We start from the raw sequence: 21,806 nt of genomic DNA, 5'->3' as shown, positions 1-21,806 counted from the left end.
GCATAGTTTAAAAAAAAGTCCAGTGACAAATTTTGGAATCGCCCGATTCTTATGACGTAACTCGGATCAAAACTTAGGAACAGAGGCCTACTTCGATCAGCTTGAAGTCGTATCTCATGCGTAATACTTCCTCTGTATGTTTCGAACATTGAACATTCACTGGAAACTTGTGAAACGAAATTCCACTACGGTACCTTTAATTTCTCGTGAATAAACCATGACTGGAACTGCGAATGCTTAACATCAGACAAATAAATAGTACATTCACAACCAACTCAGTTAATGAACACGTTTAAAGGCGCGAGCCTGGCAGACAGGGGGCAAGATAGCGATCCTAGTGGCCCGGCATTGAACTTCAGTGTAACCACTTCCATAGCGTTTTACGGGCTCTATTTCCAGACCTTGTATTATAACGTAGGCAACGATTAACACTATAACATTTATGTGTCGTTTTCACAGAACTCTAAGCTATTTATGCCTATGACTGCACGTTGTCACGTGGTATCTCTCGCATAGTCCTTCACAGGGTTTACATCTGGTTTGTGGAATGCCTTCCTTTTGCAGATCTTTACTGAAAGCCGTGACCCGAGAAACATGTTAGCATTCAATTTATAATTTGCTTTCATCCATTCCCTGTTGGTCATCGCATCGGTGCAGAAAAAATCTTGCCATATTTTCTCCCTCTTTTTCTGATTGAGGATGGTAGCCCAGTTGTACTTCTTCTTAAAACAAGAATCACCACCACCACCACCTCTATTCCTGGATTCCCCGCTGTAGATTGTAACTTAGTATGCATCTGATGTTGGCAGTGATTATTCATTTCTCACATCGGGAGACAGTGGGTTCGAATCGCACTGTCGGCTGCCCTGAAGATGGTTTTCCGTGGTTTCCCATTTTCACACCAGGCAAATGCTTGGCTGTACCTTAATTAATGCCACGGCCGCTTCCTTCCAAATCCTAGGCCTTTCCTATCCCATTGTCGCCATAAGACCTATCTGTATCGGTGAGACGTAAAGCCACTAGCAAAAAACTATTCGTACCTCAGATCTTCGATGTGAAATGTTTCTCTGGCGAGAAGATAAACCAGGATTGATGGGGTGAACTGAGAGATTCATACGGTATCGGTATAGCATTTTTTTTAAAAAAAACATTGATTTAAACGTTTCCATATCTTTTGATCAGTAGCGGCGATTGGGAATTAAAAGTGCGGCGGCAAAAAAGTATACAGACAACAAACAGCACTCGTGTTTATGGGATTTAGCGGGGGGTGGGTGGGGGGCTTATACACACCAAAACTAAAATAAAGGCTACAAAATGGTAAGTTTTTAATGCTCTCTCAGCGAATTTCGACAGAGTGGTAAGGATTGAGAGTTTACCAACTTAAATCATAATAGTTTTTTGAGATTTTTATTCAGTACTGTAAATAAAATATTCACCAAAGGAACAATATTTCACATATATTACAATTAAAGAGAAATACGGCGTGATTATACAATTACAATAATTTAATATTTGATTACACACTGTAAATACTAACAGGCACTAAAGAGACTGCCAGACTGACGAATGCACGCGGCAAGCGGGTAAATCATAATCTCAAAGTCTCCACTACTTGCTATGGCGCTATACAAATTGGTTAGCCTGGACGAATGTCATTTTGTGCCTATTTCCGCTAAAAATTTGTTCATGATTAAAGAAAATAAAGGAAAGAATTAGGTAATAAGACAACAGGACTTATACAAATTGCTTTTTTTAATAATTCCTAGTTTTATTTGGCTGAACTGGAATAAAAATGTAGGTAATAGTTTCTCAAAAATGTGGGGGTGGGGCAACTGCCCCCCTCGCCCCCTAATCACCGCTACTGCTTGCAATGATAACAAATTCAAAATCAACGATAAGAAAACAGTACAAGTGATCTTTAGAAAAGGGGGAAGTTTAACAGCAAACGATAAAGTATTTCATAAAATAAGCCATTAGAAATAGTGAACACGTTTAAATACTTAGGCATTACTCTTCAAACAACAAACAATTCGTTCAGAATCCATAGATCAACAGCAGCAATAAAAGGTAATCATGATATACAAAACTTACAACAGCTCTCAATAGAAACTGCTATGAAGCTTTTTTATGCCAAAATTGTACCCAGCCTAACATATGTCATTGCAATCATATGGCCCAAATTATCCCTCCAGTGGAAAAAGTGAAAGTTCTGTTTTTAGAAAGCTATTTTAGGCCTATCAAAATGTACCCTTTCAAGACTCTCATACGAACTTACTCGAGAAACATTCTCATAGAAGATTTAAGTATAAGTCACGATTTGCCTTCTACCATGAACTATGAGAAATTAATTAAATACAGACAACGAAAAAGATCTGAAATATGGAGTGAATATTATTCCACTGATGCTATAACGACCAATGATTTGAAGCAAGCTAGCTTCAACCTCAGACGTATTATAACAAGGTTTGCTACACATGGATTCCATTATAAGATATGTGCGAACAAACGATTTCACGAACCAGGACAAACACGCGTGTGTGTGTGTGTGTGAAAGTCGCAATCTTCATTGCGACAGGTATCATGCTATGTAGGTCTACTGTGTTCTTAGAACAGAATCTTTGACAAAATTCTGTTCTTCCGTGTAAATTTTTGCACATTGTTCTCATTTTATAATAATAATAATAATAATAATAATAATAATAATAATAATAATAATAATAATAATAATAATAATAATAATAATAATAATAAATACAGCTTTTGAGTTGTTCCTAGATCGGCAAGTCGTACAATATATCGATGATCGGAGAGATCTTTGATATGAACATTTTCAGTGCAGTGTCCAAAGATAATTTCTGTATATTTTGTATGCTGCCCATGGCAGATAGGGAAACTGCTACTCTCACCTCAATTTGCATTTCTACCTATTTGTTTGCAATGCGATTCCTAAACATTTGAATGTGAGAGAACCGGTGCGTTGGGCCCTTCTCTTGAATGATTCGCTTAATCAGTTGCTCCCATGGAAATTAAGAAGGAAATATTCATAGAAAAGGAAGCACACAAGATATTTAGTTGCTTTACGTCGCACCGACACAGATAGGTCTTATGGCGCCGATGGGACGGGAAAGGGCTAGGAGTGGGAAGGAAGCGGCCGTGGCCTTAATTAAGGTACAGACCCAGCATTTACCTGGTTTGAAAATGGGAAACCACGGGAAACCATTTTCAGGGCTGCCGACAGTAGGATTCGAACCTACTATCTCCCGAATACTGGATACTGGCCGCACTTAAGCGACTGCAGCTATCGAGCTCGGTAGCACACAAGATAGGCAAAACAGCAGAACAAAATCCTTTCCATGCATTCTGACCAACACAACCGATGTTATCACAAGAAATTGACATTAACACCTGGACGGCCATTTCTCCAAGGTGCTACAGTGTAAAGACTTAAGACAGCGATTGACGATACGGTATGTGTGAGCACGCCCGAAGAGTTGGAATTTGGAAGTACAAAGCTGCGTGTTTAACACTGACAATTACTAAATATTTTGAAAATTAAAAAAATAAATTAATATCCAAGTAAAACTATGTGAAAATTTCAACTTGTTCATTATTTCTAGTAACATAGTTACAACACACGATAGACGTTTCAAGTATCAAGGATCATATAAGAGAAAGTATACAGTATAAAGCCCACTGTATTTGATAACGCGAACGCAGCCACAGCTATCTTATTCTTTGTCTTGACTACCGGTCCGGTACCTATCGAGTTGGTCATGGCCTACCACGTATTTTTGTTGGTATTTAAGACGGTTTCTAAATAGAAAAAATACATGTTTGTGGCAAATGTAGCACCATATTATCCAGTAGTTGTAATTTTATGTTCGCTAACATTGTTCTAATACGTAGAAATATGTGGATTTTAATCACATCTTACATAACCTTAAGAACAACGATGAATTTATGTTGAGTGGGACGCACAGATTTCGGCTGGCTTCACACCTGCCTTTTCATTATTGAGACAGATACAGAAATATTCTAGATTGTAGTTCTAATGATATGGTTGAAGCCACAGCATCCACAGTGAAATCTTTGAACGTTCATCTTCGGCCTGATATGCCCTTGTCCAAAGAGAATGAGCCCCTGTCTGACGTCAATGTTTGTTGGTGCCTACTGCAACCGTAGGGGTAATTAAGTTCTGATAATTGTAAAGCACGAAACTTAGCAACAAGTTTCCTATCTTTACCTTGGAATGTGGAGCTGTCCAGTCGACACAATGTCCTTAAAATCGGAGAATTTAGATCAAAAGAATCGACAATCGAAGTTAATGGCTGTTTCAAGACCGCTATTCTATTCTATCCTCTTTGATTCTGAACGAGACAACGAGTTTGATTCGGTTGTTGGTGTTGGTGTAAGAGCATGACAGGTGTGTCATTCTCTTTGCTGTAGACGATAACATCCCGCGTTTGACGTATGAAAATGAGCATAAATAATGCTGAGATAAGCAGTGTGAATAGTACTAAAATTACGTCTGACGGTGAATATCAAATCGCAACCGGACCAATGAAGAAACGATACCCATATTCTATTGTCTGGACACCTATCCCATTTCTAACCTGGATCTGTCCTGTTGTAGGACACATGGGAATTACCATGTCATCAGGAGTGATAAGGGATTTTGCTGGCCCATATTTTGTGTCTGAAGACAATATGGCTTTTGGTTCCCCAACAAAATACTTGCAGTTAAATCCTGCTCTTGCTGTTGGTGGTTCGGATGGTTGGGATCGAGCAGTGACTGAAGCATCTAATGAATATTCAACAAGAATGCATAATCTTTGCGGCGATAACTGTCATTCGCACGTTGCAATGGCATTAAATAAGATGAACTATAATTCGAGCTCCTGGAACAGTGTGAAACTCGCCTTTTTAATGTGTCTGAAAGGACGATATGTGAGCTGTGGAGGAATCCTCCGAACGTGGCTGCCATTTATCGTTTTGATGATTGCTACATCACTCATTGCTCTTGTTTTCTAATTTTATTTCCGTACTCTTCCTATGTGTGATTACTCTAAATGAAGTATGCGACCAGTTCTTATTGTATATTACTTTTTAAATGGAGAAGATTCTTTCAGATTTTTGTTTCATGGTGAGCAATTATTTTCTACTGTAAGAAATACCAGCGAGAAGGATGCCAGTAGTTTCTGAAATACATGCAGTACAAGAGGTTAGGCTCACGTGTTTACACGTAATTCTTTACGCAGAACGATCCTTAATTCAAGCAACTATATTTAGATATTCCACACTTAGCTTTATATTTTACTAATTCATCGATTTAAACTAATGCCTCACTCATCGGAGATTTGAAGTACGGTTCTCTAAATATATGCAGTACAAGAGGTTAGGCTAACATGTTTATATACACGTAATTCTTGCGCAGAACCATCCTTAATGCAGGCGTTGCCTACGTGATATACAACCCCTAACCAGCTGATGGAGTCGCGCTGAGCTTCAAAATATGTCGCTAGAAGTCATCTTTGCGGGCTGACCTACACAATGCTCTTAAATAATAATAATAAAAAAAACACATGTAAGTTATGTTGATATTCACCTGACTAAACTCATAAAAATGCTATAAGGAGTGGAAAAATTTCCCAAAAAATAAATTGGTTTAAATCACATACTTATTCCGTACCTGTCAGTCTATAATATCTTGAAGAATCATTCACATTTTCAAGATGTTCCATTCTCTCCATTAGTGCAGCCAAGGTCATTTTTTAATGTATTCCTGTGTGGAAGTTTTAAGCAACCCTTTAATTAAAATGTAACCATTAGCTGCTTTGCCATGCCACAAAACAGCTTTCTTTCTCGCAAAATTTGACGCTTTTCTTTCTGTATATGTCTAGCTGATCTTTCTTCTGTGTTTTGTTGTTTTCACCTTCTCAGATTTTTATTCTTTCAGGTCTTTCAAAGCTTATAAATTACTTTCTTATTTCTATCAGTTGACTTCCTTAGCAAAATAGATATCCTTCTGTTTCTTTTGTATTTAGCTCTTCGGGATGCTTTTGGGATTAGGGTGGATACTAAAATTGCTACTTTTGTCATAGGAGGTTGAGGAGTTTCCCTGTAGGTGAAGCTGCCATTGATTTAATTCTTTCTGGTTTAGTGAATGTAATCTGGGGTTGGTTCACTTCTGCATTTGGCACATATTTGTTTATGAGTGGGGTAACTACTAAATATCAATGGTATTTTATTTGGAAGAACCTCTTCTTTGTAGGGCTAACACAAAAATCAGATTCAAGGAAATACTTGCTATACACTTTTGACGGTCTTGTTGGTAATCATAAAAACCTAGGTTTTTTTGCCTTATCTCAAAACGGCAATTTTCCACTTCTCTCTTAAGGTTGAATCAGTAAGAAAAAGATGGAACGTCATATTCATTTTCTTTCTTTGCACTGTTTGAAGTACATCTTGGAGCAAAGTAGTGCACCATTTGTGATACTTTACTCACATTCCCATGTTGTGCATGAAATGTACATTACATGATTTGGCTCTACAATAATTATCATAGTATTGACAGTAACACCCCACTATTCATTGCTGCCATCAAAAAAAATCTAAAGGTAGTCTTGGTGTTTTGGTACAGAAGTAAACTAGGAAACAACCTATACAATTTTACTACTATTAAACATTTTCATTCTGTACCCCAGTGGTGTAGGGCAGGCCTCCTAGAGGGTTACGCACTTTCTCGGTTCAAGATTTGAAGCCATGATTTAAGGTGCGGAGATGGTGAGGGTGTCGCCCATGGCCTATATGTCCCAAAATTTGCCTTAGTGCAGGAGAATGGAAAACCATTGTCAGGTTAGCCGACGGTGGGAACCAGACACTCCGCCTTCCAGTCACAGAGCTGCAAGGCTAGCAAAACTAGCCACTATTGAGCTGAAGGCCACTCTGCTCAGTCAATATAAATTATACAAATAAATCACCAAAAATAGGGGCCGATGACTTAGATGTTTAAGACCCTTTAAACAACAAACAGCATCATTATCACCATTATCAAACTACAAAATAATCAAGTGGATCGAAACCAATAGATGGAATAAGATGCAACATTATTAAAGTTGTAATTAATGAAGGAGAAACGATAACAGGATGCATCTATAATGGTTCTGTAATTCGTACAGCTATAGCACGACAAAAGATACTACGAAAACTATCAATAAACTGCAAACACATCCCACATGTAATGCGAATCTTATACCAAGTTATGGCTCTGATTCACTGCTCACAACAGCCCATAACCCTGACACCTACCGGGAAGACTACAAACCTAAAGTGTCCTGTAATTCTGGTGGAAAATCGCCCGTTGTTCCAGGCCTTGTATATTACATAGGCAACGATCCAGGCAACTATATTGAGATAGGCCATACTCAGCTTTATATTTTATTAATTCATTGATTTAAACTAATGCCTCTCTCGTTGGAGATTTAAAGTAAAAAGGAAATTATTATGGGACTGTGTTGGAACACGACCACAAGGTATTGTCTATTGTGGCAGTCATATGTGTAAGGAAATAATTTATTCATTATTAAGATATAATTTAATTTCACATAATATTATATTTACATTTTACTCTTGGAGGAATTACAAACTAGATAAATCACATTTTGAAATTCTTACAAACTAGGCACATTACAGTTCGACTAGTGGGATTTAAATAAACAGGAGTGGATATGTGGGGAAACTAGGAGTCAGATTTGTAGATCCTAATGGGTGGATACGAGATAAGGATCTGTGCTCAGGTTCCCTTTACTCGAACCAAATGGTTATGTATGCCTGAGTTGTTTAAAAGAGTAATAGGTGGTACATTAAGGATCCAAATCGGTTGGACTAGGAAACAGTGATGATATACATTTGCCAGATATTGTAATAGGAATTGAATCATGGCTGAGAATTGATATTATGAATGTGAACATTTTCTTAAAGAAGTGTGTTTATCATAGATACGGGATAAATTCAATGCCATACTGGGGAAGGAAGAATTTTGTAAAGCTATGAAAAAGTTACAGATGACAAACAGACATTCTAAATATAAGGCTCAACTCTAAAGATAATAGGCAACTTGATGTTTTAAGCGTGTAGAGACATGGAAGGGGTAATGCTGATGCTGAATTATTTGATAAGATGATCAGGTGGGGAACGGCATAGAAGGGAGCATGATTGTATTGGATGATCTCAGTTACTAAACGTTAACTGGGAATATGACTAACCGGAAATATGACCGATAAATGATGAGTTAAGACAGTGCCAGATGTATGGCCACTTCCATCTCAGCAGTCATGAAGGAACTAGGCTTTCCAGGGGTCACTGTATTAAAAGTATACCGTGAGTACGTGGATTCGGGCAAAAACACTGCCGCTAGAGTCGGTTGTCGTGATGTGCGACGTGTTGATGACAGGGTTCGCCATCGGCTATCTCGGATTGTAAGAGTGGATAGACGGGCCACAATGTAGTAGATCACTCCTCAGTAAAATGCTGTACAATGAAGACGTGTGAGCAGTCTATACCTTCCAGGTACATCTCCTCGCCATGAGGTACAGAAGCAAGCATTCCACTTCGTTACCTCTGCTCAGTACCCATCACAAGGCACGACAAGTGACATGCCGCTTTTGGATGCTCAAAGCATGAAAAAATGCGTCTGGACTGATGAGTCGAGGTACCAGTGGGTACTGGTCGATGGTTGGGTATGAGTGTGTCATAAACCACATGAGCCTATGGATTCCTCTTGCCAGCAGGTTACAGTTCTGGCCGATTGTGGTGGTATCCTGTTGAGACTGTTCACATTCGATGAAATGGGACCCGTGGTACGTCTGACAATGTCCCTCACGTTACAGGAGGCCACCAGAAGGTCACGTTCACCCCTTTGTTCCTGTCCAGTGCCCCGCAGGTAGGCCTACCCTTTACTTTAAGCAAGACAGTGCTCCAGCCCATCACCCCCAAATTGATGAGCATTCCACAGATGTGAAAATGCTATTCTGGCTTCCGAGGAACCCCGATCTCAATCCCATTGAGCACATCCGGGATGCTGTCGAGAGAGATATGCATTACCTGGACCCTGCTCCGACCAATCTTTGTGGATTATGGAAGGCTGTGCAGCGGTCATGGATCAGTAGGGTTCCACAATGTTTCCGGTGTCTTGTGGAGTCCAAACCATGCCATATCGCCACCGTCATCAAGGCAAAAGGGCTTGCTACTTGCCATGTATCTCTATTTCAATTGCTCATTAGTGTATCCTAGATGTGGTGCTGATAAAACCAGATGAGCTCTATAGAAAAACTGATGCGACAGATGATATACATGATCACAAAGCTATTATTGTCATCGTTAAATATAAATGAGATAGAAAGATAGGTTGCAAAATTAGGAATATTAGACAAAACCGTATGGTTGATAAGATACGCTTGAGGGAGGTTTTAAAAAGGACGTATGATTGATGGAAAATAGTAAATAAAAATCTAAACATCCTATGAGATGGGTTTAAGACAATTGTTGAGGAGTGTGACATCAGCCATGTATCTTTAAATGTGGTTAGGAATTGCAGACACACTACTGAAAAATAAAGTGACAAGGAGGAAGTGCAGGTTGGAAAGAAATATAGTTGTGGAAATAAGGAGAAATTGAATTTACCAGTAAGGATAATGTTCTGATAGAGGAGGTGACGAATAGTAACAAAGTACTGAAATTTACCTATGATAAAACTATTTACAAAAAGATAAAGTTGGAAACTAAAAAAGCAGCTGGAATTGATAAGATTTCTGGGTATATACTAAAGACTGTGGGTTGGGATATAGTACCATATCTGCAGTACATATTTGGTTACTAACTGTTTTGGAAGGTGGCAATTTGGGTTTAGGGAATGTTACTCCAGTGCGGCTCAACTTCCAGGATTCCAGCAAGATATAGGAGATATATATTAGATTCAAGAACTGAAATGGATTGTATCGCTATTGACCTATCCAAGGCTTTTGATAGAGTAGATCAAGGGAGATTACTGAAGAATATGAGGGTTACTGGACTAGGCAGAAGAGTAACTGAATGAGAGGCTACATTTCTGGAAAATAGAACTAAGAAAATTAGAGTAGGTGAAGCGATATCTGATCTTGTAGTGATTAAAAGAGGGCTTTTGCTAGGTAAGATTTAGACCTTTGTTTTCTTATATAGTCTATAAATGATATGAGTGAAGAGCTGGAATCACAGATAAGGCTTTTTTGTGAATGATGTTATACTGAATGGAATAATAAATAAGTTGCAGGATTGGGAGCGACCGCAGAAATGCTTCGACACTGTTGTGAGATGGACAGCAGACAATGGTATGATGATAAATGGGGTGAGGAGCCAAATTTCACTAACAGAAAAACTCTTCTCAGTTTTAATTAGGTACTGTGCTCATGGGCATCACTGTAAGTACTTAGGTGTGGTAATCGCATTAACGAGGTTGTAAATAAAGGTTACAGATCTTTCCATATGGTTATGAGGGTATTTAGGGGTTGTAGTAAGAATATAAAGAAAAAGGTGTATACTCGCTGGTAAGAACCTAATTAGAGAAAGGTTCCATTGTATGGGACACTTAACCAGGATTACTTGATTCGTGAACTGGAAATTATCCAGAGGAAAGCAACATGATTTGTTCTGGGTTATTTCCGACAAAATAATAGTATTACAAAAATGTTGCAAATATTGGTCTAGGAAGATTTGAGAGTAAGTAGACCACCTGACTAAGCAGTGTGTTTCAAGCTGTCATTGGAGAGGTGGCATGGAATGACATTAGTAGTTGAATAAGTTTGAATGCAGTTTTTAAAAATAGGAAGGATCATAATATGAAGATAGTTGGAATTCAATAGGACAAATACTTGTTTGTAGGAAGACATTTTTTTTTTTTTTTGCTAGGGGCTTTACGTCGCACCGACACAGATAGGTCTTATGGCGACGAAGGGATAGGAAAGGCCTAGGAGTTGGAAGGAAGCGGCCGTGGCCTTAATTAAGGTACAGCCCCAGCATTTGCCTGGTGTGAAAATGGGAAACCACGGAAAACCATTTTCAGGGCTGCCGATAGTGGGATTCGAACCTACTATCTCCCGGATGCAAGCTCACAGCCGCGCGCCTCTACACGCACGGCCAAGGAAGACAAATTAGGAGGTGTTTGGTAGGTTTTCAGCTTCTTTGAAATCATATAAAAAATTAGGTAAATAATTAATAGAAAAAGCCTGCCTGGTGGCCATGATCGTTAAGGCATTGAAGTTTAAAGAGTCTGACACCATGGTTAACCAGTTCAAGTTCCGTTGGTCGAAAAAATTTCGCCATCAGAATGTTGGCCGGCAGGATAGGCGGTGGTGGTATACAATTTCTAATCACTAGATTGTGTGCCAAAAGCCTGGATTAAATTCCAAACCTCTCCCCAGTGCTCATATGGAGTTAAGGCATGTGATGCTGTTGATGGTGATTTGTACGTCGGATGGGGATGTTAACCCTTGAGCAGACCCCTTGGTGCTATTCAGCAGGAGTAGACAATGTGCTGGCACCGGGTTTCACCCTCTCCCTTTCTACTATCATGTATCACATCATTAATTTCATCTCATTAAATCCTCTGACGAGGTAGACATCAGGAAGGGCATCCGGTCATAAAAACCCACCACAGCAGATTCATCTCACCTCATACCTGACCCTGTAGAGAAACGGGACAAGGGTTGGACAATTATGGTCTGAATGAAGATTAGTGGTGATTGATTGATATTTTTACATACATAACGAGTAGAAGTACGACTGAACGTCATTCTCCCATTGGTCTTATCACCATATTTAGATATTTACAATTTCCCTGTGCTGATTATCATGAATGTATAATTTATGCAGATTATTTTCAGTGTTACTGCTTTAGTTTAATATCTTGAATCTAAATAATGCAATGGTAGAGGCATTTCCAAGACTATACACTCAGATACCACAAATCGCAGGCACAAGTAGTTTCATGACCATAATCTCTCGGATGCCACGAACCACAATCAGACACCGGTTGCTCTTCCCAGACATGCTACACAGTTCGCGAGCTCAAACTTATGGCACCGCGCCGGGCTTTGACTTTCTCCCATTCAGCTTTTTTCCTTTTTGCAAGAGGTATGGATGTCTTTTTGGAGTTGCCATTAGCTGTTCTATTCTGCCTTGGACGTCCTCCCCCTGGGGGTGGGGGCGGTAGAATAACGTCCATGGTTTTCTCTGCCTGTTGTAAGAGGAGACTAATAGAACCCCCAGGGGTGACCACGGGGCCCTTAGCTGAATCCTGGCATTGCTTTCATTTACTTGTGCCAGGCTCCTCACTTTCATCTATCCTATCCGACCTCCCTTGGTCAACACATTTTCTTTTCTGACCCCAACGATATTAGGTTGCGAGGCCCTATGTGGCCTTAGTCTTCCTTTGGTTGATACCTTCATTTTTCAAAGTGTCGAACCCTTTCAATTTTTTTCTCTCTGATTAGTATTAATAGAGGATGGTTGCCTAGTTGTACTTTTAAAACAACAATCGCCCTCACTACCACTTGGCGTTCTTGAAAGTTTCGGAGGTATTGTCTACTTTGATGCTTATCTTGAATTATTAATGTTTTTTCTTTCTTGCATATTCTGAACTAGGCGTGATATTTCTTGAATCCGATATTACACGATTTTTATTTATGTTTTAATTGCTGTAGCTAAACTGGCCGAGTTGTTTGACACTTGGTGCATTACAAGAAATTAGAATCATTCCGTATTGACGGTTTTCACATTACAAAGCAAAAAATTAAATGTATCCAATTCAATACAAAACATAATTCCATCATTAGATGGAGCAATAAAATTCAAACATGTTTCGACTCGTTTGAGCCATCTTCAGAGAAATATGGGGGAGGGGTGTTAAAGTATTCTACATAATATAAGCTGAAAATGTGCTAGAAACATAATGAAAGAACAAATGAAAAACAAAAAAGACAGATGAAATAAAAACAATAACAATATACAATATTTACATCACTAGATGGAGCTCAAGGAGAACCAAAACTGTTCTCATTTATAGCACGTTGTGCACTTTTCATAGAAGCCTAGAAAGGCATTTATAGCAAGAGAAGAGACATATCTCCCCTTATTTTATTTATTTATCGTATGATAAATATATATAGTTTCAGGATAAATGTGCGTAGTCACAAGTCTGTACAATACTACAACTCTAGGTCAAGTATTTTGACCCAATCAACTGCTTCATCCGATGTGCGGTGAATGTCCATTAGCTTTCCTATGAAAGCTTGAATTGGGCAGTCAGCAACAATATGGTGGATTGACTGAGAAGAGGCACCACAATCACAATCTGTAGAGCTAGTCCAACCCCATTTGCACAATAGATAACCACATCTGCCTTGTCCAGTTCTTATCCAATTGATGATTCTCCACTTGACAATAGCTAATGTGTACAAGCCACGAGATATTACTTGGCCTAATCCTCCTGTACCTTCTCTGCCGTATCCTACTATATATCTCCCCTAGTACATCGATACTGCTTTGTGCTTATCACAGGATAGCTTGCAGTAGTGTCACAACTGTATACTAATCAATCAGTGTCTTGGAGATGTACTATTTCCAACTGATCAGCCCAAGCCGCACTAGGACGAAACACAGGTACTGTTATTATTTAGCTATTTGAATGTCTTTAATATTCTCAGTCGGAAGCAATAAATTCAAATTTACTTACGGAAATGTCATTTTTGTTCACATAAGCTTTTTTTTGACATGTTTATCGATTACACGCTTTAAAGGCTGGATAATGTCACAGGAGAGTGGAGTGGTCTCAAATGTAGATGACAAAAGACAAAAGAGACAATGTGCACGATGCTTGCAATGAGTTATTAGCATTCAAAATCTTTCATTAAATCGAGATGGACGTTTACGTATAGGGATCGTCCGGGTGAGATGTATTCGTATTCTACTTCAAAAAACTATCAGGCTCGTTTTCCAAATCTGCGAGTGCAGCTACACTTATAAGAGAGATGTGAAAAACCAGTTCTCTGTTTCATGCATACGTGCACGTGGACCTCATCACAGTTTGTTTGTCCTTGGCCTTTTGTTGCCATAGTAGAGGGGTCAAAACCCAGCTGAGGTCGAAGACTATGGGTGGGTTTTTATATGCTACACCTCAAAATCCAGCAAGTGGATTGAAAAACGTAGTAAAATTTCTGAGGAACTAGTACTTTTCTTGCAAGCTGCTTTACTTCACACCGACACAGATAAGTCTTATGGCGACAGTGGGATAGGAAAGGGCTAGGAGTGGGAAGGAAGTGTCCGTGCTTGGTGTGAAAATGGAAAACTACTGAAAACCATCTTCAGGGCTGCCGGCAGTGGGGTTAGAATCCACTATCTCCCGAATACTGCATACTGTTACATGTGATAAATATCATTCTTGATCCGTATTGATGATACTTGAATGGAATAATATCAATAAGTTAATTTATTGAATTTACCACCTAATCAATACAAAATGTCATACTTTAGTTGGTTTACTTTGGCATATTAACTAAAATGGTACATGTTTTGCCTTGAATTCAGGCATCATCAGCCATTATCTTAACTTAAAAATAGAAACAGGCATCAGATTTAGATATACATGAAATAAAATTAAAAAGCCTTGGAGAGACTAAAATTACAATTAACATATAGTAAAAGAATTAAAGTTAAGTTGGTTATAAAGATATTACAATGAGTCAGTAAAATTACAATTGGTGAAAGTAATGGTGATATGACATTAGAAGGTTTCTATCATAATTAAAAAGAAAGAACAAAGCAACAGTTTGTCATAAATGAGTGATAGGATTGCTAAAAATTATGTTGGCCGACCAGCGGTTACAATGAAAATGACAATGATGGTCGTATTTAATAAAAATGCAGCATAAAATAATAGTGAAATACAGTCATGTGACCGTCAATACTTGTTGACTAGAGATAAATCGAAAGTCAATGGCATATGGTGATATGGTTCAGTTTAATAAAAATAAAAAGTTGAATAACGATGTTTAAATAGGGCCTTTATGGACCATCTCAGTTTGTTGCAAATACTGCAATGTTCTTAAGAATGTGTGGATGATCGACATTCGAGTCGATACAGAAGTGTTACAGTTGAATCATTAGACTAAGAGAGGGTAGTTTGTTACGTTATTACGTTATTAACTGAACGTTATTGTCGACTGTCTGCTTCTTACTGCGTAAGGCCCTATTTAAACATCGTTATTCAACTTTTTATTTTTATTAAACTGAACCATATCACCATATGCCATTGACTTTCAATTTATCTCTAATCAGCAAGTATTGACGGTCACATGACCGTATTTCACTATTATTTTATGCTGCATTTTTATTAAATACGACTATCATTGTCATTTTCATTGTAACCGCTGGTCGGCCAACATAATTTTTAGCAATCCTATCACTCATTTATGACAAACTGTTGCTTTGTTCTTTCTTTTTAATTATAATAGAAACCTTCTAATGTCATATCACCATTACTTTCACCAATTGTAATTTTACTGACTCATTGTAATATCTTTATAACCAACTTAACTTTAATTCTTTTACTATATGTTAATTGTAATTTTAGTCTCTCCAAGGTTTTTTAATTTTATTTCATGTATATCTAAATCTGATGCCTGTTTCTATTTTTAAGTTAAGATAATGGCTGATGATGCCTGAATTCAAGGCAAAACATGTACCATTTTAGTTAATATGCCAAAGTAAACCAACTAAAGTATGACATTTTGTATTGATTAGGTGGTAAATTCAATAAATTAACTTATTGATATTATTCCATTACTGGATACTGGCCGCACTTACGTGACTGCGACTATTGAGCTTGGTAGGAACTAGTACAAAGCATGACTGATGTACAGTCCAAGATCAAATTAATTCAGAAGCAAGACCTCGGAAAACTTCGGAATGGGAACAGGGGTCAGATAAGGTGAAGGCTGTTCACCACAGTTTTCAGTTGTGAGAGGAATGAGCAAGGAACTGTTCACTTGTCTGTCCAGAGTGGGGTCTACCTGAGTCACAGGTGGCCAGTAGATTGTCTAGCCTTTCTAGATGACATGACACGGGTCACTAAACTTCTGGAAATAGTGGTGATCCAGGTCAGTTGTCTCAAAATACAAGCCACCAAAGCAGAAAACAAATACTTTACCAGTATCAAAGATGCTAACGGACATATGGCACTAGGACAGTTTAAAATCAAGGGAGTGGAGAAATTTACTTCAATGACAGGATTGAACCCAACTTGTCAGGCTGCGCGAGAGTTAACAAGCTGGAACCGGCCTATAGACTGAATAAGAGTACATACAAAAAAGGATGCCTGTCACAAAATCTGAAACACTACAGAAGAGCCCTCTTCTCTAAGACCACGTATGTTATGGAGTATCGACAGATGCAGAGCAGGCTTCGGCCTACAATTGGCCACGGCTGAACCATGGTCTTTCGGCTCTGCACTGCAACCAACGAACTAACAGGGTATTGGTGATTATTGTTTTAAGAGGAAGTACAAATAGAGGACTGGTAGCTCAACGGTGGTTCTAAACCTCTGCATTTGGGAGACAGAGAGGGGCTTGTCCCCACCGTCAGCTGTTCTGAGAATAGTTTTCCATAGTCTTCCATTTTCCTCTTGTAAGACGAATGGCAGGACACTTCCTAGTATACGCTACGGCCACCAACTGCCTTACCTTCAGTGTACATCACCTTTACCGATACATATCTCCCTGGCCTGAGAGACGGTGTCACCGTCTAAGAGGCCTGTCGTATGGAATAAAAAATTAGCTTTGTAGTAGTGTTACTAAATTGAAAAGGCTTGATTGACAAACTGGAAAAGGTCGTAAGTCCGGTACTAGAAGTTGGAGATGTCACAATTCAGATAAGCCTTCTAACTGTGTCATGAAAAATAGGGTAGTTTTCTATGGTCATGTTGCAAGATAATCTCCCAACAGACTGGTCAAACAAGATGGAGACTGAGAAGGATGTAAAAGAACTGGGGCTGACATCGTATTTACAAAACAGACGGGCTGTGAAACAGATCCTGAAAAATGTTTGTGGTGACACTGCAAAAAATGAAATAGCGTATGGCTGTTAGTGCCGGGAGTGTTCGAGGACAAGTTCGGCTCGCCAGATGCAGGTCTTTTAACTTGACTCTCGTAGGTGACCTGCACGTCGTGATGAGGATGGAATTATGATTAAGATAATACATATACCCAGCCTCCGTGCCAGCAAAATGACCAATTATGGTTAAAATTCCCGACCCTGCTGGGAATTGAACCTGGGACCCCCGGGACCAAAGGTCAGCATGCTAACCATTTAGCCATGGAGCCGGATGGTGACAATGCAAAACAAATAAAACATTATGTTCGCCGTGCTGTTGATGTCCTCTTTCGGTTCAGTTCTCTCAATTTTTCTGCTTGAGTACTTGAACACCATGTTCCAAATTTTAATAAGGTGGTAAGTTTTGTAATCTGCACCCCTGGATCTAATGCATTCATGGAAAGGATATTCCCATAAATGAGAAATAAGCGGAGTAACACTAGAAACAGATGTTCTGCCGATTTGATTAAAACCGGGCATAAAGTTGCTGCGAATTGCAACAATTTAACCGGTGAAGGTTTTTGTTACATGTGCAAGCAATGATCTCAAAATGTTATAAAATGCCAATACAATTTGTAATGAACTATATAAACATTAAATCATTTGCGAACAATATTACCACCAATTGCTTTATTCACGTACAGTAGCAGCAATTAAGAATAAGTTTATTTTAATGATCTGATACGGTAACACCATTCCTATCAGACAACATTCCGATATCCTAACACCTGCTGCAGTTAGTATGTACATTCATCAATAAAATTATTATTATTATTATTATTATTATTATTATTATTATTATTATTATTATTATATTTGTGAATAAGACCATTAGGACTACGCAACATACTTACTGGGGTGCATTTGCCTTCCTTTGTGCCCATATTTCTTTTATTCTTTTTCTGCAGACTTCCTTTCTGTTTCAGTCAATTCATGTTCAATGTTATTCTTGCTTGATGTTCGAGTAGTACTTTCAGATATTTGGGGGTTTTGCAGTGTTCCAGTGGAATGTCTCCCCTATTGACTTTCAAAGTGCGAAAAGTCTGTCTATTGCAGAGTGAATCTGTGTTTGTCAGTGCCAGGCTCCTCACTTTCATCTATCCTATCCGACCTCCTCTAACCCAACAGTATTAGTTCTGTGAGGCCGAGGGAGTCTTTAATTTTCATGCCCTGTGTGGCCCTTGAACACCACGTTCCAAATTTTAATAAGGTGGTAAGTTTTGTAATCTACACCCCTGGATCTAATGCATTCATGGAAAGGATATTCCCATAAATGAGAAATAAGCGGAGTAACACTAGAAACAGATGTTCTGCCGATTTGATTAAAACCGGGCATAAAGTTGCTGCGAATTGCAACAATTTAACCGGTGAAGGTTTTTGTTACATTTGCCGATACCTTCATTTTTCGAAGTGTCGGATCCCTTCCATTTTTTCTCTCTGATTAGTGTTATATAGACGATGGAGAGAATGGGTGCCTAGTTGTACTTCCTGTTAAAAACAATAAAACAGTAGTCACCACTACCACCTTCCTTTCTGTCTGTAGACCATGTTGTTCCAGTATTCTTTTTTGGTCTTTCCTCTTGGTCAACTTGCCATTTGTAATTCTGGATCTGAAGATTCCCCCGGTTTTGGCCACCTGCTGGTGTAATTCCTGCCTGTTTCAAATAGGTTTTGATGTCCGGCTCCATGGCTAAATTGTTAGCGTGCTGGTCATTGGTCACAGGGGTCCCAGGATCAATTCCCGGCAGAGTTGGGAATTTTAACTATCATTGGTTAATTTTGCTGGCATGGGGACTGGGTGTACATGTCGTCTTCATCATTATTTCATCCTCATCACGACGTGCAGATCGCCTACGGGCGTCAAATCAAAAGACCTGTACCTGGCGAGCCGAACATGTCCTTGGACACTCCCTCCACTAAAAGCCATATGCCATTTCTTTTTTTTTTTCCATAGGTTTTGATTTTGCCAATGCATTTTATTATATCTGTTTTGGCTTTGTTCCTGTTTTCATAGAATCCCACTGTGGATTAGGGCGGCAGAATAACACTCACAGTATCCCTTGCCTAACATAAGAGGTGATTAAACTGGGCCCAGGGGCTCTCAACTTGGGAGTGTAGATTGGTGACCATGGGGTCCTTTAGCAGAGCCCTGGCGACCTTTCTTGCTCAACTCTCGTTCTTTTCCTACCCTGAGGCTATTAGGTTCCGAGGGCTAGGGAGTACTTAATTTTCACACTGTTCATCGGCCTTGTCTTTCCTTGGTCATTGGCTGGCTCCATGCCTAAGTGGTTAACGTGCTGGCCTTTGGCCACAGGGGTTTGATTCCCGGCAGGGTCGGGAATTTTAACCATCACTGGTTAATTTCTCTGACACGGGGGCTGGGTGTATGTGTCGTCTTCATCATTATTTCATCCTCATCACGACGCGCAGGTCGCCTACGGCCGTCAAATCAAAAGACCTGCACCTGGCGAGCCGAACATGTCCTCGGACACTCCCGGCACTAAAAGCCATACGCCATTTCATTTCATTTTTCCTTGGTCAATATCTTCAAATTTTGAAGTGTCGGATCCCTTCCATTTTTTCCCTCTGATTAGTGTTAAAAGTGGATGGTTGCCTAATTGTACTTCCTCTTGAAACAATAATCACCAACACCACCATCTGTTTTCATAGAATTTGACTATTTGTTTTTTTAATAATAATAATAATAAGAAGAAGAAGAAGAAGAAATTGCGCACAAATGTGTATTACATTAGAGTAATCCAATAAGGAAACTGTTCTTTTACTGCATTCACTAAAATGGTATTGATCACATTGTTTGTTACATAACACGCTCACGCACTGCACAGATGGGTCATGAAAACCAGGTCGTACGCACAGTTTTTGATGGAAACCATGTATGGCCAATCTGTTCAGAGCACTCCTCAGTTCGTTGTTCGGCCCAGTTCAGCTTCGATTAATCATTGCGTCCGTCCGGTAGAATTCCAAGTCAATTTCCGCTCGTTTTCTTAGTCTAATATGAAGTAGTTCTTGTTCTTGTCGTGTGGAGGGTAATTGTAGTCTCATTCTTATGTCTTCCATAAGGAAGGTTTCTCTGGCTAGCTCATAAGCAAGTCTTGATAACTATTTGTTTTTTAAGTCTTTGTTTTTTGGCCAATCTTTCAATATGTCCATAGAATCAACCTGTGTTGCATAATGTAATTGTGAATATTTGTGTACGGTTAAATTTTCTATTTGCCTGAGTCGGAATTGTCCATCTGCGAGTTTTGGGCCTAGCATTTTTCTTATGATTTTGTGTTCCTTCTTCTCAGTGTTTTCAATGTCTGCTTTTCTGTTCAAAATTAACATCTCTAATCAGGTTTAGTGTCTGTCTTGTAATGTCTTAGTTCTGTGTGCTTGAAGATACACTTTTTGTTGTAGAGATTATGTTTGTTGTTTAAAGGTGACTAACATCTAGGTCATCAGCCCTTTTGTTGTAGATATTTTGGGTTATTCGATATACAGTTTCCATCTTTTGGCATTTGTTTCAAGTCCATTTTCATGAATTGTTTCACCAAGATATTTAAATTGTGATACTTGTCAATTTTGCCATATTTTGTCTCCATGAGTTTTGGTACTTGTTTGTTGCAAGTCATGTATCCTGTCTTTTGAAAAAACTATATGGAGGCTGACTTTTTCCATATTTCCTTTAAGGAGTTCAATCTGATGTTGGGCTGTTGAAATTTCTTGACCGAGCAAGTTGGCCATACGGTTAGGGCCACACAGTTGTGAGCTTGCATTCGGGAGATAGAGGGGTTTGAACCCCATTATCGACAGCCCTGAAGATGGTTTTCTGTGGTTTCCCATTTTCACACCAGACAAATGCTGGGGCTGTACCTTAAGTAAGGCCACAGCCTCTTTGTTCCCACTCCTAGCCCTTTCTTATCCCATCGTCACCATAAGACCTGTCTGTGTCTGTGCGACATACTGTAAAGAAACTTGTAAAATAAAATAAATTTCTTGAATTAAGATTGCTAGGTCGTCTGCAAATGCTAGGCAATCTATTCCTAATTTTCCTCTGCCTAATGTGATTGGTTGGTGAATTTTGAGGACTAATTTCTGTTTGTGTCATTCTTGTATCACTTTTTCAAGGATGAAGTTTTGATTTCAAAGAGATCTGAGATTTCTCCCAGACTTTAACCTTCGACATTGTATCTGTCAGTGTCTGATGACTGCGAGTGTTTTCATGTCTAAAACTTGTTCTTTCAGTGTTTGGAAGAGTGATTTCCGATCAACTGAATGTATGCTTTTTTTAAAATCAACAAATGTACATACTTAATTTTTGCTACAAATTCTCTGTCGTCTTACGATTAGCTTTAGGTTCAAGCTTTGCTCTGGACATGATTGGCCTGGTCTGTATCCTGGCGATTTTTTTTTTTTTTTTTCCTCCAGTTGTTGTGCTCTGTCAATAATACAATGGGATAGATTTTTGTATTTTTGTTTGGAACTGATACTAGTGAGATTCCTCTGTATTCATTTACGCCTTTTCTGTCTCCTTGTGTAGCGGAAGAATTAGTGCGTTTTTCCAGTCTTCTGGGATTTGTTCTGTTTGCCAAAGGTCTTGCATGATTTTGTTGATTTCTTTGATTGTG

At 38.9% G+C, this 21,806-nt stretch overlaps 1 protein-coding gene and 1 pseudogene across 1 annotated transcript in view; both read left to right on the top strand.

The window, feature by feature from the left end:
* The first annotated feature begins 4,250 nt into the window (after nucleotides 1-4,250).
* Nucleotides 4,251-5,130, top strand: LOC136880980 (transmembrane protein 222 pseudogene; annotated as a pseudogene).
* A 101-nt stretch (nucleotides 5,131-5,231) lies between these two features.
* LOC136881323 (malate dehydrogenase, cytoplasmic) overlaps nucleotides 5,232-21,806 on the top strand; it is a 134,027-nt gene continuing 117,452 nt past the window's right edge. Inside the window, exon 1 of the mRNA XM_068229301.1 lies at nucleotides 5,232-5,584. The gene's annotated coding sequence lies outside the window, so the exon portion shown is untranslated. The remainder of the gene's footprint in view (nucleotides 5,585-21,806) is intronic.

The sequence above is a fragment of the Anabrus simplex genome, chromosome 9 (genome assembly GCF_040414725.1).
Source record: "Anabrus simplex isolate iqAnaSimp1 chromosome 9, ASM4041472v1, whole genome shotgun sequence".
Lineage (NCBI taxonomy): Eukaryota > Metazoa > Arthropoda > Insecta > Orthoptera > Tettigoniidae > Anabrus > Anabrus simplex.
This window is presented reverse-complemented; position numbering and strand designations above follow the sequence as displayed.